Source organism: Halichoerus grypus, chromosome 7 (assembly GCF_964656455.1).
Source record: "Halichoerus grypus chromosome 7, mHalGry1.hap1.1, whole genome shotgun sequence".
Taxonomy (NCBI): domain Eukaryota; kingdom Metazoa; phylum Chordata; class Mammalia; order Carnivora; family Phocidae; genus Halichoerus; species Halichoerus grypus.
Genome location: NC_135718.1, coordinates 112,151,543 through 112,177,295, shown reverse-complemented (window position 1 = coordinate 112,177,295; position 25,753 = coordinate 112,151,543). Strand labels below are relative to the sequence as shown.

The 25,753-nt window shown below is 40.8% G+C and overlaps 1 protein-coding gene across 5 annotated transcripts in view; it reads left to right on the top strand.

Annotated features, from left to right (window-relative positions):
* The window catches only part of RGL1 (ral guanine nucleotide dissociation stimulator like 1), a 242,914-nt gene that overhangs the window by 31,786 nt on the left and 185,375 nt on the right, over nt 1-25,753 (top strand). Inside the window, exon 2 of one of the 5 annotated variants that reach the window (XM_078078067.1) lies at nt 20,026-20,141. The exons of the other annotated variants lie outside the window; for them this stretch is intronic. The gene's annotated coding sequence lies outside the window, so the exon portion shown is untranslated. The remainder of the gene's footprint in view (nt 1-20,025; nt 20,142-25,753) is intronic. 5 annotated transcript variants of the gene reach the window in all.

Below are 25,753 nucleotides of genomic sequence, written 5' to 3'. Positions count from 1 at the left end.
GGGTCTTAATCTAAGTAAATTGGGTTTACCAGAATAGGATTTACATAAAGCCCTGGGACTGGTCACTAGATACTTTCTTCTGGATTAAAAAAATGTATCCCTTAAAAGTAGCATTTGGCAATCATTTAACAATGAATCTGTTTGTATTATCACTCAATCTGTATTTCTTCTTGTCCAAAGGATAGTATAAGCCTACTGCCAAAGGCCTTTTTCTTGCTATACCGTATCTCTCATATTTTCTAGATATATTAGTCTGCTGTGAGAGCAAGGAAATGGTTTAGACTAACTCATTGCTAATGGCAGCCTTGTAGCATTCTTTAAGTGACCATATATTTTAATGGTCTATTCTAGAGTGTTGTTGTCAACAGTTCTGTAGTTTGCAGAACTTGCATTCTCTGTTATTTTGAAAATTAGGACTTTCTTTCATTTAACCACTTCCTCTCATTTGCTAAGATTCCTTAAAGATACCCACTGTTGGCCCAGTGATCTCATTTGCTAAATTTTCCATATCCTACAATGTAGTTTGGCCAAGGCAGGAGATTAAAGCTTCTTTAGAGAAGCTAGATGTTCTCTTAAAATCTGACTCATCTTTGATTTCAGATCTCTCTAATGAATATATTAATGAAATTCTTCACTGAAATTTGGATATTTTAACAATGGCTATTTATCAAGTACTTACTATGTGCAAAGCATTGTTGTAAGCATTTTACAGGCATATTTCCCTTAGTCATGTTGTATCGCCACCACATAACTATTACCTCTATTTGAGAGATGAGGAAAGCAAAGTCACACAGGTAGTAAGGTGTGTAGAGCAGGAACTTGAACCCAGTCTGTAATGTCAGGATAACTGGAGACTGGGGTACCTTCAGGACTAAAATCTGGACAGAGATTCTTGATCAAATAGCCTTCTACAATGGAAAACTCTTCTTCTTCTTCTTCTTCTTCTTCTTCTTCTTCTTCTTCTTCTTCTTCTTCTTCTTCTTCTTCCTTCTTTTCTTCTCCTTCTTCTCCTTCTTCTTCTTCTTCTTTCTTCTTCTTCTCCTTCAGAGGAAGAGAGAGGGGGAGGGGCACAGGGAGAGGAAGAGAGAGTCTTGAAGCAGACTACTTGCTGAGCGTGGAGCCCAACAGGGGGCTCAGTTGGAGAGAGAGAATCTCAAGCAGCCTCCATGCCCAGCACAGAGCCCAAGGCAGGGCTTGATCTCATGACCCTGGGATCACGATCTGAGCCAAAATCAAGAGTCAGATGCCCAACCGACTGAGTCACCCAGGCACCACTGGAAGACTTTCTTCTAATGTGATAAAATTAAGTTTGCATTTGTAATTTATAATTTTGTTGATGACTCATAGTCCTTACTTAAGATATTTTACTTCCACAAAGATGAAGCTTTTAAAGCAGGTGTAGATGAGGTGGAACTTTGGGGGGGAAAGGGGAAATAATTTAAGGAAAACTGTCTAAGCATCCACAATTTCTATTCATTTGCTTTTCTTCATAAAAATGAATAAAAATGAATATGCAGCTCTGTGTGACCTCCTAGGCAGTGAAACACAGTTTGCTTTCTGTGAAATAGTCTGGTATGCCAAAGACCAAAATAGGTTCTTTTGAATTATTTTCTCTCCATAGATTCACATTCTTCCCTCCTGTGATACATGATCAGTAAGTTTCATTTTCATTAGTTCATATCAGGCTTACTTTCTAAAAGGCTTTGAGGTGATTGGCTTATTAGCAACATTAAAGCAATTATTTCTATATTACTAACATTATGTTACTACTGAACAGGAGGCTCTGTAAAGACAGGGACACAACTCTTCTCTGTTCGCTGCCACATTATTTGCTCTGACTACCATTCATGGCAAATTGCCACATTAATTGAGTAAATGAATGAATTGGCGAATGGCAATCTCCATGTTAGGTTTAAGAAAATTTCTCTATCACTTGTATTTATTTTATTGTTGGTGAGTTGAGAAGCTACTTTGTATCTCTTTTTTAAAGAGCGAGATTCTTTTAAAAAAATGTCATGTTTGAAAGAACAAGATTACTTTTTAAGACTTTCCCTCTTGGAGAAGTTTTGTTAGCTTGGTGAATTTCAGTCCTGGCACTGGCTACTTGTGGGACCCACAGGAGGAATAGAGCAGAGCATTTGCAAGGGTGAGGCAAGAGACCTCTCAGTGTCGTTGTCAACCCCCCTTTATAAGCCCAAATAGTCCCAGAAACTGCTGGGGGTGGGGCACTTGCCGTATTGACACGGCTGGTTTTTACGTGGAAAGACCAGGAGACTTCAGTCCCAAAGTGGACAGAAGAGCCTTTATAAATGAGTCCTAAGCACACCATAGAGGTGAAGGCCCAAACCCATAATTTGTTTCCTCCTTGCCCCTCCTGCCCTTAGGATGTTAGTGGCAAGTTGCTTTAGCAGAGCCGAAGACTGAGTTTTTTCCTTTGGAGAACCTTACTTCTTTCCACTTAAGTTATAATTATCATCTGAAAGTACACCAATGTTTGATTTCAGTGTTTTTATATTTATATTTATAGGTCGTTATATATTTAAAAACCTCATGTAGAGAATGCAATTTAGGGTAATAGCAAGTAGGGAAAGGTATAATAGTGTCAAGAAGAGAACGCCCTAAATTGGCTTGGAGGGTTTTTTTTTTCATGTTTGAAATGTTTAAAATTTCTTTAGTTACTCAAGAACTTTAACTTTGTTAATAACAAAGATTTTCAAGTTCAGCCTAAAACGTGGGGAAAAAAAAAAAAAAAAAAAAAAAAGCAATCAGTTGCCTAGTTATGAATCAGCAATGCCATCTAGTGCTTGCTACCTTGAATTACAATTGGGAGCACCAGCACGGGACGTGAGAGACTAACTTCTACTACTCTATGTTCAATGACTTACATAGCATTGTAAAACGTATTTCTCCCCATGTTGAGATTTTAGCTTTATATAATCAGAAGGGGTTTTCCGTTTAGTTCAAATATGGCAAAGACTATGGTTTCCTCCAAAGTATCCTTAGTGTTAAATTTTTTAAAACACACGGTAACATTAAAAACAGTAGTTATAATTTCAGAAAGACTATACGAAATCTTTTCTGTTGCAACAACTCTTTAGGTATTCTAATAAAACCTTGTGTGATAGGTTAAGTTGGATAAATCTAGAAGATACATAGGGTAATTAGATAAAATAAGCAAAAATGTGGGAAGAATGTGATCAGATAATAATCTTGCTTCCTCTCTACTTATTGTATGCAATACAGTAGTTTTGTGATCCTTAATTTGTCCGCTGCTTTTAAAAACTCTTTCCAGGGGTGCCTGGGTGGCTCAGTTGCTGAGCGTCTGCCTTCGGCTCAGGTCAGGATCACAGGGTCCTGGGATCGAGCCCCGCATCGGGCTCCCTGCTCAGAGGGGAGCCTGCTTCTCCCTCTCCCACTCCCCCTGCTTCTGTTCCTGCTCTCCCTATCTCTCTTTCTGTCAAATAAATAAATAAAATCTTAAAAAAAAATTCTTTCCAGCAGTTAACACATGTCAATGCATTCAATCAGAAAAAAAAAGTCTAACTTTTTAAGTTTATAATAGGCTAGGTAAATGTATGGGATCTTTGAAATTTCTAGAATAATTGTACTTTCAAACCTCAGCACTTGTAACCTCACCAACACACATTAGAGTTTAGCAAGAACATCATCCAGGTCAGTTTATCAGTCATTTGGTGATTCCAACTTCCACATTGGAGCTTCTAGAAAATAGTCCACGAGTTGCTATTTTTTCCCTATTAGTTATATATGTCATGCCAAATCAATATTATTTTCAGAAATCATAATTCTTTATTATATCACCCTTTTGTGGCTTTCTTTTTCTAATTATGAGAGTAATAATGATAAAATTCTAAGAATTAATCAGTCCCTGGAAATATTCACTATTAAATACTGACTATAAAAATATTCACAGCATACTATTTTCAGTTCCTACATTTGTTACTGAAAATCTTTTCTCTTTCCAGTGGGCCAGAGGTAGGGACACCCTATATTTATTTTCCTCAGTGGCATTTTCTTCAGGGAATTTGCTGGCAATTGGTTTTGCTCCTCTGCTAAGGTAACTGGTCACTTATTACCATGGTCAGGAAATTTATATTTTCATTCCTGGTTTTACTGTTTCTTTCTTTCTATGGTGTTAATTTCTTGGGAGCTTGATGACAACATGTATTTATGTAGTGCTATGCAGATTTCCTAACATGTTCAGATATATATTGACCCTGCATAGAAAGGTTGTAGAAAGGTTAAAGATTTTGCCTAAGTTAGGTAATGATTTGAACCCCTTCTGATTACACATATCCTGAGGTGAACTCATCTGGTCCCATGACTTTAAGTGCTATCTGAATTCTGTTGAATCTCAAATTTGTATTTCTAACCCTGAGTTCTCCTCTGAGCTTTATACTTGTATATTCAATTGTCTTTTTTTTTAAAGACTTTATTTTTTTATTTGAGAGAGAGCGAGAGAGAGAGAGAGAGAGAGAGAGAGCAGGGGGAGGAGCAGAGGGAGGATGGAGAGAGATAAGCAGACTCTGCACTAAGCACAGAGGCTAATGCGGGGCTTGATCTCATGACACCAAGATCATGACCTGAACTGAAACCAAGAGTTGGACGCTTAACCCACTGAGCCACCCAGGTGCCCCTCAACTGTCTTTTAATTTTTTAAAATAACATCTCCACTTCAATGGCACCTCAAACTTGTCTCAGCAATAAAGAGGATCCTTGATGTTCCTACCCTCGTCCTGTTTCTCTCTAGGTCTCTTCCATCTTAGCCAAGGCACCACTGGTAAGCAACTCATGCAAAAATCTTGGAATAATCCTCAGTTTCTCTCTTCTTCAAACTTGACATCAAATCTATCAGCAAATGTTAATCTAACTATTTTTCATCGGCCTACTTTCATCTCTTACCTGGGCTCCCATAATCACTTCTCAGCTGCTTTCCCTGCTTCCACTCTGTTCCCCATGACCTGGTTTTATTTTTTCATTATACTTAACAATATATGATACTATTTGTTTATGGGTTTATTGCCTTTCTTACTACCTCTAGAATGTAAGCTCTACAAGGGAGAAACTTGGCTGGTTTCCACTGAAGCCCTGGGGCCTAGAGCACCGCTGGCAATATGAAACTCCTTGTTGAATGAATGCATGAGTGACCCAACCAATGAATGAATGAAAGGAAGAAATCTGCTCTTCTTTCAGTGGTTGCGGATTCAAGAAAAATTACTCTGTGGCTGGTTTTCTTAGGGCTCTTTTGTAAAATGTTGAAAGAATGGAAAGACTTTTACTTCATAATGTGTTTTTGAAATTGATATTAGAATCTTATTCTCTTAAATATATGGTATCATTTGGGCCTTGTTGCTTGCATCCTGTGGTCCCTGCAATCTTTCTGAGAGGTTTTCTGTGTAAACCTGAAAAGGAAACCAATTATGGTGTTTTCTGGGAGAGGCCTGGCCCAATAAATGAATGGGAAGAAATTTTACTGGTTGAGAGAGGCACTCATTATGTGCTCCAACAGTGATGTAAAAGAGGAAAAAGAGAAGTGAATGCAGAACATCATTATTTGCTTTAGACTGCCCTTCTTCCAGGAAGGTTAACTGTGAATAAAGAGGAAATCGATATTGGGCTGATTAATACATTTTTAAAACTGGAAACTCAAAATGAAGGTCTGAGGATCCTGAAATACTATATTTAAAACCAATCAATGAGTCTATTAAGAAATGCAAAACAAAATGAGGGAAAGATGGGGAAAGAGATTGATTGGGCATTCTATATCTGGTGCAATGGAAAAGATTGTTTTGTACCAGCAAGTTCTGGGCTTTGATTCTACTCTTGCCACTAGCTGGCCTTATGTCCTTGGGCATGTCACTTCTGGAACCTAGGTTTGTTATCTCTGTTGGAGGTTTAGGATGAACACATGAGGTGAATCTGGGGAAAGAATTCTTTTAGGTATAAAGCATGATACAAATATAATGTATCATCCTGATCGTCATGATGAGGATAATCGCCCTTCTCATATGAGGATCCAGGTCTTCATTGTCTTATCGTTTTCAACGTTGGGGTCCTAGAGCTCTAATGGCAATGAAGAGGCCAATGAAGATCTGAACTCAGAGTTTGGTGAAACAACTCAAAATAATTTTAAGTGACTTTCCTAGGAAATTTCTGCTTGCTTATTTAGTTGATTGTTTATTGTGTCTCTGAGATTAGTAACAACCATAAAAGCACCTTTTGTGTAACACCATCAGTGAGGCTTTGTGTCTTTATTATAAATTTGTGCGCATCCTCTAGTATCTCAGATATGAAGTCTGCTTTGGATATATTGGGGGAGAGAGAACAAAGGCTCTCGTGTCTTTAAAAGCAATTACAGGCTCAGGTCTCTGAAAAAGTCCTAAGTGCCAGGAATAGCACCTCTGCAACCATTTCTTCTTGACTTTTTTCTTTCCAGCTTTTTTTTTTTTTAAAGCCAGACTATCGATGCATTTTAATATCATTAGTATTTTTAAAATAAAATTAGTTTAGCAGTGTTACTAATCTTTCTTTTTAGAGTACAAGGCAGGAAAGTGAGCCTGAAGCAGTTTATTGCCTGTGTTATTAAATGAGTCCTATTTCCAGATATTGGAAGGCATGTTTTTAAGTGTTCTGGAGAAAAGTAATTTTTTTTTTAAAGTTCAAGCAGATTGTTTTGTTTTAGAAAAATACTGAAGATGCAATATGTGAATCATATTTGGATTTTAAAGCAGGATATTAAACTTCACAGTAAAAGTGATTCCATGGTTGTTAAAGCCCAAAGAGAGGTTTATAAAGCCAGCAGACAGAGAAACTGAAACGCACTTGGAGAAGTAAATGATACAGGAATGGAAAAGTTGAATAAATAACTTTAAAACCATTTTTTTTCTTGATGTTATTTTATCCCTTAAAGGCAGACAGATCATTATAATTAAAATTGTATTAAAAATCCTCTCTATAAAAATATGGATCCTAATAAAACTAATGTTGAGTCAGTCACATGTATGTCATTACAAATCTATAATTTGGACTTGGGTTGGATTTCCAAATCCAAAATACAAAATTTACTTAGTATTATGAAATTCATATTTGCTAGGCAATGCACCTTAGTCCATCTTTAAAAATAAATCCCTGTTCAGGCAAAAAATCTGGAAGGTGAGATGAGTTGGCCTTATTGAAATGTGGACTCATTCCGGGGCTGATGAGGGAGAGTTGAGGAGGGGATTAAAGAGACATGTTATTTCCATGCTTTTGGCCTTTGCATTTGCTCTTACCCTCCTGGGATGTCTTTCCCATTGTAGTTCATCTCATACTGATTCTTTCAACATCCATTTCAAGCATCCTGTTCTCAGTAACAACTTTACTAACATCTCTAGATAGATAGTTGCCTGCTCCTCTTTCCCTGGTGCCTTGTGCACCCATTACTGCATGTAGCATACCATAGTTCATCTGCTTACATTCCGTCACTTTTGTATTTCCAGAGCCTCGCTTAGTGCCTGACACATAGTGGAAACTCCATAAATGATTGCTAACTGATGAACAAAATCGTGTAGTGTGATAGCCACTGAGCTCTGTATAACCTAGATTTTGCTCAAAAAGATGTGGGTCCTGGGGCGCCCGGTGGCTCAGTCGGTTAAGCATCTGACTCTTGATTTCAGCTCAGGTCATGATCTCAGAGTCCTGAGACTGAGCCCCAAGTCAGGCTCCACACTCAGCAGGGAGTCCGCTTGAGATTTTTCTCCTTCTCCCTCTCCCCCCACCCCTCCCACCAATCTCTCTCTCATTCTCTCTCTCTCTAAAATAAGTAAAATAGGGGCGCCTGGATGGCTCAGTTGTTTAAGCGTCTGGCTTCAGCTCAGGTCATGATCCCAGGGTCCTGGGATCAAGTCCCACATCAGGCTCCCTGCTCAGCGGGGAGTCTGCTTCTCCCTTTTCCTCTGCTGCTCCCCCTGCTTGTGCTCTCTCTCTCTGTCAAATAAATAAATAAAATCCTTAAAAAAAAAGAATTAAAAAAATAAAATAAGTAAAATAAATCTTAAGAAAATGTGGGTCTTGGCCTCATCCTTCTCCTTGGGTCAAGTAGCGGTGATGGGACAGAAGCTACCTAGAGGATAAGTTAGATGAGTGCGCTGATCATTCAGTAAATGTTCACTGGCACTGTGCCAGGTGCTGTGGCGGGAGCTGCAGAGATGTTAGGTGTATGTATCTGCTTTCCGGGATTTACCAATTAGATTTTGAGGTATAACTTCCCTGTATGAATTATCTAGAGGGAAATTGAATGCTAAGTTTTAAGACTTGACTCTGTGGGTATCAGGAAGCCTGGAAAGGCAGAAAGTGGAGGTGAATTGAAGGAGTTGGGGAAGGCTTCATAGGAGACGCACAAGTTAATTTGGGCTCAGCAGTATTGACCAAAGGAAGGACTGAGGAGATGGCAAGCCCTGGGCCAGAGTTGAATGGTTGACTTGTGAGAATCAGCTTGGAACAGGGTTTACTCTGAGGACTACAGACCCTCTGTGCACCCACGAATAGGCTTTAGAGCGACTTTGAACCCCTGGAGTTATTTGCAAACTGTTGTTTGTATATGTGTATGGACAGTTTTCTATGGATAGGGTTCAGCTTTTAAAAATGTAGATGTAGAATTTTAAAAGAATGCTAAATTTTGTAATTTTAATCAAAAATAGGTAACATTTTAACGATTTGTCTTTTCAGGAGGTCTTATAGAGAGATAAAAAGAAGAATTCAGGGACTGGGGAGGGAAAGGAAAGAGAGAGAGAGGAAGGAGATTTAGGCTAATCCTTGAAAAGGCAAACTAACAGTATAGGTATTAATATTAATGATCTTTCCCTGAAAATGTGTCAGTAACCATGAGGCATCTTTAACTTACTACCAAAAGAGATCATCTAAGCAATGAAGGCCAGAATTCTGGACCCAATACCACTGATTTCGGAGAAAGAAAATACACTTGACCCTTGAACAACATGAGTTTGAACTGTGTGGGTCCACTTGTATGGGGAATTTTTATAGTACAGTGCTGGAAATGTATTTACTCTCCCTTATGATTTTCTTAATAACATTTTCTTTTCTCTAGCTTACTCTACTGTAAGAATACAGTATTTAATACATATAACCTACAAAATATGTGTGAATTGACTGTTTATGTTATTGGTAAGGATTCTGGTCAACAGTAGGCTAAGAGTAGGTAAGTTTTTGGGGAGTCAAAAGTTATGCACAGATTTTTGACTGAGCAGGGGTCGGCGCCCCAATCCCCACATTGTTTAAGCGTCAATTGCGCTCTACTAGACGTGAATGAAAATTTATCCCATTGGTATCCAAATGAAAAAATACTACATTCCAAGGCAGACAATTCTATAGGACTTGGGATTTATTTTCTTTTATTTGTTGGTGTCTTTAATCAAGTAAAATTGTTGTTAAGGATTATCCTATTTAACCTTTTGAATTTAAGGACTTATATCTAAAAATCAGTATTTCATACTAAAAATTGAACATAATGAACTTGACTTGGTTATTTGCCATAGATGAGGGTTCTTTTAATATTAGATGCTCAATATAAATAGAAAACTTTCATATTGAAATCCTTTATCAGCCCATTGCCAACTGGAGGTTAACATATTAACATTTCACCAACAGGAATGATGGACTTCCATTCTGGTTTAGTGAGCATTTCACTATTAGAAACATGCTTTGAAGTGATAGCTCTGTATGCTGTAAGTGTGAGTTAATGCGAAAGGAAAGTATCAGATGAAAAGAATAAGTCTATTCATTTGTTTTTTGGCTTGTTCTGAAAAGGATTGCAATGAAGAAGTATTTCATATCATTGGTTTATGGGATTGATAAGAGCTCAATAGTTGAGGAGCAAAGAAGCTGTATATTTATACAAACAAATAATGCAACAGGGGATGTTTCTATAATTCTTTTTTTTAGGAAATTAATAATAGTTAAAGAAGATAGTAATGTTGAGAGAGGGTGTGGACATATAAACCTCAATTGTATCAAACATCAGTAAGCCATATTTTTATATAGAATTCAGTTTAATTGGAAGAGCGGAGCAATTTGATGATGCTGGAAACGTTTTGGTTTAAGTTTATAAACCTAAAAAATGCATAACCAGTGTTAACTTAATAATGTTGGATTTTAATAGCCTTAAAGTCAAGTATTAAGAAAGATGTAAATTCTCAGATCATATAACTTTATAAGAAATAGAGTGTTGAGCCCATTAAGATTCAGCATCATGTGCCACTTTAGCAGATGTTCAAAATGTATTATCATTTCTATGTGGTCTAATCTCATTTTTTGAATCTGATAATTATATGTATATATAAACATATATACATATACACATATATGTATATACATGTATATACAATGTTAGAATCATAATTCAATATATATTTAATATGGTGTTATATATTACAATATATAATATATAGTAATACAACATATATACAGTATATATTATATAATATATATTGTATATTATAATATATAATATGCTTTTTTAGTTCTTAATATCTTGTATTTTTTAAAAAGTCATATACATGGCACATATGAATATGCAACATTTGAGATGACTGTACTACAAGCTGGAGAATGTAGTGTCTTCAGAGCTTGCCCCTTGCTCATTGACCAAGTTGGACCAAGAGAGTGTGTTGGCCTCGTGGGCCATCCATGGGACTTGGGCTTGAAGGTGGGAGGTTGGCCCAGGTGAAGTAATTAGAGAATCCAGAAGTGCAGAGTGTGCAGGAGTCCAAGGGGGAGCAGTGGGTCAGAACTAGATCAACCAGACACATTGTCAGTTCTGAATTGAGGCTGGTTAAAGGGCAGTCAAGAGCAGGGTGAAGGAAGGTTCCCAGGGGAGTGAGAGAAGCTCCAGGCCTCTGTGAACAGTGAACGGGGTTGGTTTTCTGGACTGCCTGTTCCCAGGTTGATGTTGGCTAGAATTAAAGGTGTAGTTTCAGATGGTTCACCTTTTTTAGTTTCATGCTTATTAACATAAATTTATATTTTATCTTGAATAAATTTTTATATGAGTTAAAATAACTACCATAACAAGATGCTTAACTTTCAAGCTATAAACAATAGCATTTCTAGTTTGGGAATGTGGAACAAAGAAAAATTTTTTTTTTTTGAGAGAGAGAGGGAGATCACATGCACAAGTGGTGGGGAGCGGGGACAGAGGGAGAGGGAGAGAGAGAATCTTAAGCAGGCTCCATGCCCAGTGGGGAGCCCAACAGAGCCCAACATGGGGCTTGATCTCACAACCCTGAGATCAAGACCTGAGCTGAAATCAAGAGTCAGACTCCCAACTGACTGAGCCACCCAGGCGCCCTGGAACAAAGTAACTATTAATGATCTATTTGTCAAGAACAGATCAGTGGTTGCTGAGGTTAGGAGTGGGGAGACAGTCTTACTGCAAAGGGATAGGCCCAGGAAGTTTTTTGGGGTCATGGTTTTATTCCATATGCTGATGGTGGTGGTGTTTACACAAATCTGTATTTGTGTTAAAATTCATAGAACTGTATACCATTAAAAGTCCGTTTTACTGCATGATAATTTAAAAAATACAAAATAGAGCACAAAATGCCTACAGGGAAATAAAAAGATCTTTTATTATATAAGAGACAAATGATGGAGAAAAGTACACCAAAATAGTCTCAGAAGGCCATGGGAAAGCAGAGGTCCTAAATGTGTATGATTTGCATGTTTCTTAGCTCTTTAGGTTGGAGAAGTGCACCCTTCAAGATTGTTATATGGAAGTTGAAAATTATTTGATTTACTAAGATTCCTTTTATCTCTCTCTTTTTAAAAAGACCTTTCTCGCTCCCTCTTTCCTTCCCTCCCTCCCTTCCTCCTTCTCTTCGTCCCTCCCTCCCTCCCTTCCAATCTTTCTGGAGTTAAATTCTGACATGATGAAGTGGCATCCTAGATTACACGGAAGGGACATGAAATGAAGGGGGATGAGAAGCTGGTCTGTCCAGTTCTGCTCCAATCCTGGACAGCTGAGCCAGAATAAAACCAAAACTAGAAGGCTGCTGCTCTCCAGAACACATTTGTGATATCCGACCTAACCTGTAGGCCTCCCTAGTTCTGACAACATTGAGTGTTGTTCTGGAGCTGAGCCTATGGTTTGCGTTAGAATGGAGCCAGGCTCCAGCAGCTGGGCACAGGCCAGAAGTAGCCAGAGGGCCCTTGGAGTAGCCATAAGGTGATCTTGACCTTTTAGTGTTCTTTGGGCTGGATATCCCAGGATGACACCTGTCCGAAGTGAGCTTTCTATTCCTTTGAAAGAATAACTTTGTGTCTCGGGCCTGAACCAAATTTGAACCAGTCTTCTATGGATTTTGAAGGGCTATTAAGGCAAGGCTTAGAACACATGGCCTCTTCAAGACCTCAATACTGTCACTTCAGCTTCTCAATTCCTTGGCAACCTGATTTCTGGTTTTCTGAATGGGTGTTCCTCTGGTCATTTGCCCAGGAAACAGCTCTGGATGAGGGACCAAAGGAGAAAGTTTCATATCCCTTGGGAAGGGAAAGGTTAATGTTTCTTTCCAAGAGTACTGGCTGCGTGAATTTTTGGATGCAGGAGTTCCCAGGAGAGCGCGGTGTGCCCAGCTGAGGTGTGCGCATAGCTCCACACAGGCGGGAGGGGGCTGGGCAGTGCTGTGTCCAACAGCCTCCTGAGTCTGCTGATTCCAGACTGAGTGCATGGAAGATTAGATTCATATTCTTTACATGAAACATTGGTAATCTCTTTTTCCTTCCATTGTTCCCTAAGTTGTTCTGGATTTTAAAATGCTACCTATGAGATAATGTCACCTGAAATTCTTGACATTTGCCAACCCCAACCATAATCCTTGCTTAAGATCATTTCGAAATAAAGCATTTGTCTTTTAGCTAGTCTGAAAATATATTGTAGTGTGTTGCTGGTAATAGATTTCTTGGAGTCGAATCTCTGGGTATAAGGTTTGTGATTTGCATTCACCATCTGATTTATATATCCCCTGGTCCTATAATAACTCAGATTTGCAAATCGGGGTACCACTAGGACTGTGGGGCTATTGTACCTGACTTAACTGAATATTTAAATATAAGGCTAGAGCTAAAGTTAAAAAGCAGATGGATTTGGAAGAGGAGCTTGTCCTGTTTTGAGGTCATGTGGAAAGCCAAGGAATTGCTGGAGCAGTTCTGACAGGGATTTCAGGAAAATAGGCTTGTAATATATTTCCACTTCTCTCGGCTTGCAGTCTGGCTGGAAATGCGGTAAGATCAGCCTCTTTCCCAAAGGTCTGGGTATTTCTGCAGCTGTTTTCAGAAAGCCTGGAAAATGAAAAGCAAAGTAGTCCACAGAATCTCAAGTATCCATACCCCCATCACCAAAGTTTTTGGATGATCTAAGTGGGAAAGAGTTGAAGCCACGTAAATGAAGGTGTGCGTGACAGAATATGTGTGTGGAGGCTGCCTTTTCAGATACGACATCATGCCGATGGCACCCCCCCCATACCCCCACCGCAGGGAGCACTGGCTCAACAGCAAGCATGCCAGAGGCCTTTACAGGAGCTCTGCATGTTATAGTTCTACTTTCTATTATTTTAGGTCCTTTTTGTTCCATTCACTTGAGTCAGCTGAGCCATCTGTCTAGGTCAGTAAATGTCCCAAACTTCCCAGTTGGTCCAGTCAGCTCAGTCTTTTTTTTTTTTTTTTTTAAAGATTTTATTTATTTATTTGAGAGAGAGAGAGCACGTGAGAGGGGGGAGGGTCAGAGGGAGAAGCAGACCCCCTGCCGAGCAGGGAGCCCGATGCGGGACTCGATCCAGGGACTCCAGGATCATGACCTGAGCTGAAGGCAGTCGCTCAACCAATTGAGCCACCCAGGCGCCCCAGCTCAGTCTTAATGTATCATGTACTCTCACTACTGAGAAACTGTGTTTGCTAGCACTTTCAAAGCCTATTTAATGAATGCTTCCAGCATTACCATTCTGGGTCTCCAGGAAAAGAAATGAGGGCTCAGAGAATTTATGTGATTGTGCAAATCATAGAAACAGACCACTGGATCATAAGAACTGTAGGGCAGTAAATTTTATACTGTTAGCTGCCAGCTTTCAAGTGGTTGAAGCTCTCAACCACTTGAAATATATAATATAATAACACATTATATTATATATAATGTGTGTAATGAAGTTTAAAACAGTAGGAATGATCGGATTGCATTGGATTCTTAAATATTTTTGGTAAATGGAACTTACGTGAAAGCCCAATACATTAAGCCATAGGTTCTATTTTTAGCATAAATTTATAAGTGCAGTTTTCTAATCACTACCTATTTTCTAGTTAACCAGTAACACCAACAGACTATTTATGATGAACACAAATATTTGAAATCTGGATTTATGTAGTCAGTCAGAGCCTCAATATCTGGATATATTTTAAGTTTTGTTGATTGCCCAACATTGAAAAAAATTCTAAGAGATAAATTCTTGCCATTGGGCATGATTTTCTTAACAGTTAAGCTGACTCAGAATAATCTCCTATCCGAATGACCCAGAAGTTTGAAAGATGATTGATAGGAAGTTTCTGGTCCAGTTTTAGTCACCATATAACTCTAACCTAAGAAGGCTCACTCTTCCCGTTCTCTCTTAAACCCAGTACAATGCAAGCTATTGAAATGGCACTTGTCGAGGTTCTTAGACCTCCATGTCTGTCCGAAAGTTCTCAGAGGCCGCCTCAGGGGACCCATCAGCTGCATTCGCTCCCCCAGATCACTCTCTCCTTCTCTTAGCTTCCAGGTCTTCTCCTCTCTGCTGGCTTTCTTCCCACCTCACTGACCATTGTTAGTTTTCATCCTGCTCCCTCCTCATCGTCCTGACTAGTTCGGAGTCCCCAGTCAGCCTTTCCCAACTGTGGTTTCTCATCTGAACCACACAACACACGTAACAATTTGAAGGACTATTTTCTCAGTGTTTCCAAGATAAATAACTAGCACCCTTCTAGATGCATAGGAGGGAAGTTTATTTGTTATGTACAAGGAGTGTCTTAGGAAATTGCCTTAAGTGTCTCACAGACCCTCCGTTGAGAACGGTTGCCAGGCTCAGTCCACAGATGATGGGAATCCAATCCACTTTCATGGCTTTAAATTACATCTGTATGTTGACAACTGTCTGATTGATATCTCCAGCCCAGAACTCTACTGGGTAGGGAACAAGGTAGATTCTTCTATCCAACATCTATTCAACGTCTTGTCTTAAATTTCTAACTGACATCCAAACTTAGCATGTTTAAATACAAAAGCTGATCCTTCTCCCCAAAGCTGGTCCCCTCATAGTTGTCATCAGTCAGGCTCTACATTTTAGAGTCATCTCTGACCTTCTCTCTTTATATCACACCTTACATACAGTCTTCTGCAAATTTTATTATATCTCCCTTCTCCATTCTGTGTTGTTGGGGGAGGGGAGCTTCTCCTTGGGCATCCTTCTGTCTGGGTTGAGCCAAGAGGAGCGACTAGTAGATGATGGAGGGAAGTGGGAGGGAAAAGCCAACATTTTCCTCCTCCCTCTCTGCTTCTGTGAGCTCCACGGGCAGCGGCAGTGAGTCCATTGCCATGGCGGCAGTCCCTATTATGTGAGTCCAGCCTGGTGTTTTGCAGGAGCCAGCTCATACCAGCTCATGAGGGACAATGCTGTTCATTTTTTCCCAACTTAATGTTTACTGATATCGTGTTGATGACTTAAAATAAGCCACGATGGGAGTATTTCCACCTCAGAAATTGCAAACATTACACGTGGGGGCTTTCCCCCATTAGCCATTGTTAAACATTTACCAGGGCACTCCTGTTAGCCCAGCTGCTGGGTTCTGGTAAGCTCAAACTTCTCCTTTTCTCTCTCAGGTCTCAGAGCTGTTGCTCATCTCTGGATTCTACTCCTATGTAAGGAACTGTGGAGGACTCAGTTCCTTGATCACTTTTGTGAGGAATTCCCTGGGCTAAATTTCTTCCTTTGTAGAAGCAGGAAACGATGTCTGTTTTCCTGTGAAGTGACTGATAGAATCCATGCGCTAGGGCAGCAATGCTGTATTTGAGTGAACTCAGGGAGGATCTTTAGTAGCACAAAAGATCAGCTGCAATCGCTCCCCCAGATCACTCTGTCCTTCTCTTAGCTTCCAGGTCTTCTCCTCTCTGCTGGCTTTCTTCCCACCTCACTGGCCATTGTTAGTTTTCTTCCTGCTCCCTCCTCATCGTCCTGACTAGTTTGGAGTCCCCAGTCAGCCTTTCCCAGCTGTGGTTTCTCACAAAAATTTGTCTTATCTGAGGTATTTGTACTGTTGCCTTGCTTGGAAATAGGAAGAACTATAACATCCATACCCTTATTTGGTTGAATTGTAAGGATTTTAGCCTTCTTATTCATCATATATGCTGTGTGCCCGTTTTTAGATACTGTGAGCCGTGATATCTGGCCAATGGTACCAATATTTCTGAGGCAAGGTGGCCTGGTCATCTAACACACTCACTGCAGGGTCAATAGCCCAGAATTTAATAGATTCACTCAGTGTGTTTCCCCTCACATGTGTTGGTATGATTTGCCCTGAATGATAGTATAAAATTCATTTTCATTATTTTTTTTTTTAAAGATTTTATTTATTTATTTTGACAGAGAGAGAGAGAGAGACAGCGAGAGAGGGAACACAAGCAGGGGGAGTGGGAGAGGGAGAAGCAGGCTTCCCGCCGAGCAGGGAGCCCGACGCGGGGCTCGATCCCAGGACCCTGGGATCATGACCTGAGCTGAAGGCAGACACTTAATGACTGAGTCACCCAGGTGCCCCCATTTTCATTATTTGAATGCTATGGCTCCAGACTGATTAAGCATCCTTGAAACTATATTGTACCCTCATCTTTGGTACTGCATCTAGGGCCTGTTCCAAAATTGCTTCAGGCCCATGGACTTGAATTATAATTCCATGTTTTATTTCAATGCCCACCTTACAAAGTCCCTAAGGAGTATTCTAGAGAGCCCATATTTCTGTATTGATCAACATACTTTATTCTGAGTGGAGCAAGGAGGGGATAAAATGAGGAAAGTCCATTGATTTTAATACTGTTCCATCCTCTTAATATTCTCCTCAAGTCTGACGTAAATTGTTAGGCCCAACTTGGTTTTTCCTATCCAGGGTTCCTCCTCACCCCACTAGATTCGATGTGCAGGCTTACCTGGCTTCATATCCCTCACTGCTATTGGTCTGCTTCTGCCCTTTAGCCCTTGTCTGAACATCTGAATGTTTGCTTTGTTCTCACATGCAATCCCCGTACTTTATTTTTTATAACTGGCTTTCTATCTTAATTCCTCCATCTTGGTTCCAATTTACCTGCTTATTCATCTGTTCCTTCCTTGTTCTTAATTTTCCATTTCCCAGAGCCTACAGATCTGTCCCAAATTCCCACCTAAAGCCTGGGCTCTATCATCTGTTGAGAGACTTACTTGAAGCTTATGGTCTGCATCCTGTCCTTTCTCTGGAATGTCTGCCTCCCATCTCTCTGATGTTGTGTTGTGCCCACCTGTTGAGACGGTGCTACCTCAGCTCGTTTGCCTTTGCCCTTGCCATCTGGACCATTGTAGACTGGATATGGTGCTTTGCCTGCCAGACTGAACCTCCACTTATTCATGGGGCAATACCAATTCTCTTAGTGGCTGTAGCCAGGCTAATTCTGTGTTCTGATCCCTCTCCTCACTCCCACCCCGAACCTGCTCAGACCTGTACAAAGTAAGAGGAAATTACCCACCCAGTTAAGTCCCCTGATAAACCAAACTCCATCACCTACCACTGGCCTTTTCAATCATGAGGAGCGGCCATATGGGAAGAAAGTCATTGCAAGCCTATGGTGGTGGCTTTGTCAAGTTAGTACCTCCGGGTCCAGCCCTCGAGGGGAGGATTATGTCCAGATTTCAGCTTTGCAGTACTAAATGGGGAACATCTGTCTAATACTATTAACACAGGTCTCATATGAAGTCTTTCCACGTCCCAGGAAAATGGACAGAAAGCAGGTTTCAAGGCTCTTAGGCAACAGATGGGGAAATTAAGATCTGGATGAATCAGGGGCAGCCCCTGACACCACATAGGGATTTGTTGAACAGATTCCAGGCTTTAGTTTTGGGGACTGCCAATCCACTAAACCAGGGGTTCCCAACCTTTTGGTGAAGAAAGGATGATTTTCAGTTCTCTGAAGCCTTAAAGTAATTTAATATAAGAGCTGGCCTGGAAGTGAACTTGGAGGTCACCTGGTTATTTGTGTAAACCCTCAATTTTGAGGTGCTGCTGAAGTTCGTGAGAGAAAAGATGGTGTGCTCCATTTCCCTACAGTGCTTCCTCACCCATATCATGTGGTTGGGAGAAATGGATGGGGCATGGTCTATCAGGAAAGGCCTCAAGATCTACCTGAACCTATTGTGCAACCAGGTTTATTAAATGGACACAAGTCAATGGGAATTGAGGCAAGGAACAGTTTCCTGCCCCTCCCCGCACGCCCTCTGTTGCCTTCAGTAATGTGCTCTTCCACTTCATTTTTCCATCTCCTGTTTTTTCTGGGTCTTTTCTAGGATCAGTGGTGGAGGTGGACAACTAGAAGGAAAGGGACAAAAGTCCTTTTGCGTATCTGGATGCTGCTTATCCAGCTCTCTCTTGGTCCTTGCTGTTCTGTCTGTGTGACATGCTTACATACATCATCTCTCTGTGGGCCACTCTCCTGGGTTCCTTGGAGGCCTTTCATCAGGGACGACTCTGCTTCATTGTTCTTTGACTTCCTCCTGTGCTCCTGCTCCTGGAGGTTTACCCCATACAGTCTATTACAGAGTCAGCCCTTTTAGACGGAGGTCCCTTCCATATGTCTCAAGCCTGGGCATGCTTTGCAATGCCCACTTGGATCCTAGGAAACTCAAACGTCTTCATGTTGAGTGTAGCCTGCCGCCCTCTCTCTGCACCCTGCTTTTTTAGTTTGGCTCCAGTCAATCTCTTCAGTGGGACGCAGGCCCAGGCTCTGTGTCCACAGACACCCATATTCCAGGGAATGGCCATCAGTTTCTCCCCTGAAATGTCCCTGGCTGCAGTTCAGTGAACATTGTCAGTGGGGTATGCAGTCACTCCCAGCCTCAGTGAGCAGTTTTCTGGGAGCCCTCCAAACTACCCTTATCCCCTACTGTACTAAATGGGCATGTAGGGGTGTGTGTAGGAATGACAGAGGAAAACCACAGAGAGGAGTGAAATATTAGAGACCCTTCTTACTGGGTCTCTCCAACTCCCTCATATGGTTACTAAGGTTTAATGGTGATAGTCTAGGGGCTCCTTAGACTTCCCCTTGGCAAGCCTTGGAAGGGAATCCATTACACGTTCTTTTATAATTATCTGGGGAATCCTGCTCTACTGTTCAGTTGAACCTGTGATGCTCAGTGGATTCAACAACCATCTTGAGCTTTGCCCTGAGGGGCTTTCTCAGGTCATTCATTAGGTATCTCTCAAGTATCTACGGTGTTCCCAGAACTCTGGGAATAAGTGGGGGAGGGAGATGGGAGCAGAGGAGAAGCAGAAGACATTCATAATTGACATCTCTGATAGCAAATAGATACTGTTACAAGCCACTTTATCCATGAACTAAATGGTTAGTCACAGATGTGAAATGCTGTGTGGTCTTGTGTAAGTCTCTCGCTTTTCCCATCTCTAAAACCAGAATATCAGTTCAGATTTACTTGGCAGGGCTTTTCTGAGGATTAAAGTATCCCAAGTCATGTAATTAAAGTGATCATAAGGTATTTTCCAAATTTGGAGAGCTGTGGAAATGAGAAAAAATACTTACCAAGAGACTGAGTCCGGAGCTATACTTGGGCTATCAGCCTCTCCTTGGGCAGTGGCCATTTCCTGGCAGGAACTGGCTTGGGAGGGGCTTTGACAGACATTGCACAGAGCAAGTTGAAGAAGGCCTGACTGACACATAGTTATTATTTTATCTTTGTAAAGCTGCAGTGTGAGGCCTGAGACAGCGGGAGGAGGCAGTGAGTTATTCACTTGACATCCTGCCATTGTCAGCTCTTACGGGAGGGAGACGTCAGTGCCTAGAAGGATAGCCTTGGGTTGTAAGTGATTCATTTTTTTTTTTTTTTTTTTAGTTTAGCTGCAATAACTCCTGCTGGTGATTTAACACTGTGATTTTGGAACTCTCCACATGTGCTTGAGTGAGTGAGTGTGTGTGCACGCACATGCATTCATGTGAACAATTCCTACTTACTCACTCTGTGATTACCAGTGGGCCACATTCTTCACTGGTTTCTGAGGCTTGGTATAAAACACATTTTACGAGGATGACCTGGTTTTTTGGACAAGGAAGCCACACAATAAGTCTTATAATAGTTTAGTTTATGTCTCGCTGGTGTGGTTGTTGGCTGGTAGCAAGGCCAGTGGGGCTCTGATATGCACCTGAATCCCAGTTCCTAAGGTCGAATAACGTTGTGGAAATCAAGTTTTCTGATGCTATAATAAAGAAGTGTTTTGTGGAATTCTTATAAAAGGAAAAAATTGGGAAATCCTTGTTGAACCTTGATTTTTTGGCTGCAAATTATGAAAGATCCCAGGTTCCCAGCATTAGAGATATTTGTCCTGGCTAAGCAGACCAGCGAGGAGGAGGTCATTTTTATCAGTTGACATGAACAGTCTGCAGCACGGCGGTGACCTGCATGGCCTTCCTTTACCTTTGATGATTGGATGCCAGTGGGATGGATGGAGGTTTTTAAAAGATACTTTATTGCCTTTTTTTTTTTTTTTATAAATCTAGAAGCATAGGGCCCCATTTTTAAATGACCCTTTTGATGGAAACAATATCTTACACATTCCAGGACCAGAGGGAAATTAGTCACTAGAATGTGATTTAAATGAATGCAGGGATTTTGTATATTTTATTCACCAATGGATCCCCAGGCCCTAGACCTGAGCCTGGTATATAGAAGGTGCTCAATAAATGTTTAATGAATGAACCAATCAAAAAAGGCATATGGCCCACCATTGGGAGTGACTTCTGGGTCTTGGTTAGTCCTTACCCTTTGGGGTTCCCTGCGTGGGTGCCATAAGTACAAACATCTTAGGCCACAAGAAATAGGGCATTTGTTTCCACCACAGTGATTTTCTGTGAAAATGCTACCCAAAGTTTCTCTCCCCCTTTCTGTAAATATTCCTTTAGTGAATGCATATCATAGGTGAGGGATTTTTCCTCTTTTTGGGCAGACATTCATTTCTTTCCTTGCTTCATTTATTATTTCATACAGATGTCCCTGCGATGTTTAACTTAACCTAACTACTGGGTTTTTCCTTTTTTTGGTATCTGAGTCACATTCAATCCCGTGCCAGAGAATAATGCAGTTCAGCTTTCTGATGGCCATGTACAGTGTCTGAAAGGTGGTTTACCTTACTCTTTTTCAAGTTGAGGACCACCTCAGTATAAAAGATCAGATAAACAACCCATTCCCCACCTCCTTCTGCTTTGCTGGCATACACGGAAACAATGCTGCAAAATCACAGGGACAAGACTCCACTCCAGAGTTAAGGCAAGATGAAGCATTTGATGAGACATCAATGAACAAATAAAATTTTAGAATCAATAATAATCATAGCTTAGTTATGTAATTTATGCCCCTGGGTTTCCACCTGAGGAAGCCAAAGCCCAAGGGACACAGAGCAGGGACGTTATAGGAACCAGGGTAAAGACGGAAGCCCTGACTGGCGCTAAGTTTATTCCGCAATACTGTTACAACAAGCCACAGGGAGCCAATGTCTCTTACGTTTTTTTAATAACTATATGTCAAATGATTGATTAAAACCAGAAACAAGAGTACAGATGCTAACAGTTTTTATATTTGTACTACCCAGCCCCTAGGCCACCTGGAAGAGCCTCGTGGGCCTCAGTGAGTCTTGAAAAGCTGGGGATTAGGAGTTGGAGGCAGTCTGGTGGCGTTGGGAAGGGACCGAACTGGGGCGGCGTCAGGAAGCTTGGGTTTGGGCTCTGATTTTGTTGCAGGAAAGAAACCAATATTTATTGGCCCACTGCTATGTTACCCACTTTTTATCTCGTTTAATCCTAATTACCGCCTTTGCTAGGTGGGCATGTTTATTCTTATCTTAAGAAGGAGGAAACTGAGGCTTAGAAAGTTTAGGAAGCCTACTTAAATTGAAGTCATACAGCCAAGGATTGGCAGAGACACATCTGAACCCTGGTCTGCATCGTACTACCCGAAAGTTACCGCTCAGTTTCTCCTTCCGGGTCTCACTGTGAAGAGGAGGTATTTGTGATAGGGAAAAAATCTGTGTTCTAAGGTGGCCCACCAAGCCAGCATGGGAGTCCCAGTCCCTGCCCCAGGGCTCTTCCGGGTTCTTCTTCCTGCTCCGCTTCCTGTGCGTCAAAGTGCCAAGTATGCAGAAGTAGAGTGTATAAATTACCCCCTCTGTCTGTGCTCGGGGCTCAGACCTTTGGAGATCGCTCTCTTCTGAGCCCGTGGCGTTAAATAAACCTGTCCTCCAAGATCTCCGAGTGCCGCTTGGTTCTTCCTTCGGGCGATCCAGTCCAGGTTCCTAACATTTGGGCAACCTCTGAGATTCCTCCTAGGTCCCCAATTCTGGAGATTCTATACTTTGTCCTGTTCTTTTTACTAATGTTTGACTTTGAAGATTTAATTTACCAGCTATCCACCCCCTCTCCCCCCCTGTACCCCCTGGACTGTGAGCTGATTTAGAGATTTTCGCATGTGCAGCTCTCAGGAGAGTGTGGTGGGGGGACCACTGGAGACTGCAGGACTCTCCTTCCCTGGGGTGTAAGCCTTGTTTCTCAGGCTGCTCTGACATCACTAGCATCTTACGGATTACGGGCTGGGTGTGATTAACACTTTATTTGCACATTTCAACACTGCAAAGCTAAGAATTGCTACTATTTTACCAGTTCTTCCATGCAACCTTTAGCTCATGAACCAAACTGTTATCTCCATATACTGGAACTTTTACATTCTTACATTTTAAGACAGGTTGAAGTTACTCATCAGACTAAAGGAAAGGAAGGGTGGAATGCTATATAAAACCTTGTGTAGGCTGTTATAACAAATGGATTCCAAAATGTATAATGGCAAAAGCATGACAGAAGTTTATTTCTTGTTCATAAGAAAGTACTGGGGAAATTAACAAGTCAGCAGGGACCCCAGTTCAAAGAGGCTCTTTCATCTGCAATATTCAGCTCCTGAGGTCAACCTAGGGGTTGTCTCCATTGCAGCCAGTTGGAAGAGAAAAGAGCATGGGAAAGTGCCACATGGGAAGATTTTATGAGCCGGCTAGGAACTAGGAATGGCACACAGTGTTTTCATCAAATTCCTTTGCTGGACTCCATTACATGGCGGCACCTAACCGCTAGGGGTCTGGGAAATGTAGTCTCTGGCAAGAGACCCCACACAATAGATGGAGGGACATACATTTATAGCCTTCTGTCACACCCTGTACCAAGATCAGAAGATCTGTATTCTGGTACTGGCTTTCCTGGTAACTGGCTGGTAATCTTTTCTTATCTGTAATGGGAGAGTTAAACAGTTGACATCCACGGTATCTTTTTGCTTTAGAAGTCTGTGTTCCCTCTCTCGCTGTCTCTCTCTGTCAAATAAATAAAATCTTAAAAAAAAAAGAAAAGATAAAAAAGAAGTCTATGGCTTCCTATTGCTTTTTAAAAAAAAAAAAACCAAAACAGTCTTATTCCATGGGAAGGCAGCTAGTTCTTTGGCTGGATGCAGTGAAGATCCTGGTTTAATGCAGCAGAACTTCTCTCATGCTGAACTTCCATCCTGGCAAAGCTGGCAGCCAAGTTCAGGGGCTCATTTGATCCCATACTGGGATATTCTTCATGGAGCACTGTTGGCTTTGATCTGTGGGAGGCAGTTCACTGTGCCACAGGGATCTTCTAACTGGGATGTGTGTGCCCCCCAGCATGCATGAAGATTTTCCAAGGGGTGAGGTGTTACAGTTTTAAGGGAATCAGTTATCTATAACTTTTAATGTTTATATGTTCTTAAAACTGATCAAAGAATATCTACAGTTAAAGTGTCTTATCAGTTCTCCCTTCTTCCCCTTATAAAGAAAGGTCTTTTGCTTACTCATGCTGATTCTTGCATAGCTCACTGTTCCAAGCGGAAAAACGTCAAGGGCACCAAAGTGGTTTTTTGAAATAATTGGCATCACTTATATTCAAGATATTAAACATGCTTCCTCCATCTATCTCAGTAGGAGATACATTTCTAATAAAAATTTTACTTTATATGTTTAATAAAAATGTGCATGAATTTATGTTCTTTTGATCAATGATGTACTATTAATCATTGTAAAGACAATATTATTATTTATTAACTTACTTATTATTTAACGTATAACCTTGTAGTCACAGAAATAAAATTTATATTTTATTTATATACAAAATAATTTGAAATTTAAAACTATTTTACATTAAGATAAAACTCTATAGCAAAGGTGAAACAAACACAATTTCAAGGAGATAAAGGAACAATTATGTGCTTGAGATATAGTGATAATTGAGACAGACTCTGCTTTCATGGATGAATCTTCTACTGGGGGAGGCAGAATGTAAGTGAATACATTAGTAAATGTGCAAGACAATTTCAAGTCATGATAGGTACTATGAAGAAGTAAACAGGGTGGTCCATCCAGGAAAGCCTCTCAGAAGAGGTGACATTTGGTACATGTACGGAAGATGTGGTCTCTGTTTTTGAACAGATGTATCCTTCCAGTTGCAGGGAAGGAGCAGTGGGAAGGAGAGCACAGCTCCTTTCCATTAAAGAAGATCTTGTGCACATATATTTTAAATGGATGCTGTTGAGGATCAAATTGCTGTGGTATTTACATTCCACTGGATACATTTAAAAGAGTGATCTCAGTTTTATTTTAAAATATTTCAAATATTTCTAAGCTTACCATGTACCAGATATTACATCATCTGAAACTATTTAGATTTATAATGAAATGTTTTTATATCAATTTAAAATGTATAAGTGGCGGGTGCCTGGGTGGCTCAGTCAGTTAAGTGTCTGCCTTTGGCTGAGGTCCTGATCCCAGGGTCCTGGGATCGAGCCCCGCATCCGGCTCCCTGCTCAGCAGGGGAGTCTCCCTCTGCTCGTGTGCTCTCTCTTGCTCACTCTCTCTCTCTCTCAAATAAATAAATAAAATCTTAAAGAAATAAAATGTATAAGTGGCAAAATAGTTTATCACGATTTTTTGAGGGATACATGAGCAAAGAATTTTAAGACCTTTGGATAGTGGCTTAGAATATGGGCTTTGAGTTTAGGCCACTGGGGTTGGAATCGTGGATCCACTATTGTGGTTGTAGAAATAAAAAGTCAGTTCTGTAAGCCACAGTGTCTGCATCTATAAAACAGGACCTTCCTGGGGGCGCCTGGGTGGCTCAGTCGGTTGAACATCCAACTCTTGGTTTCGGCTCAGGTCATGATCTCAGGGTCAGGGGATCGAGCCCCACCTCAGTCTCCGCGCTCAGCATTGGAGCCGGCTTGTCCCTCTCCCTCTGCTCCTCCCCCCGTGCTCTCTCTTTCTCTCTCTCTTTCAAATAAATAACAGATAAAATCTTTAAAGCCAAAAACCAAAACCAAAACAGTACCTTCCTTGCATAGAGGAAAATTTGAAGTTTAAGTGAATCATGCAT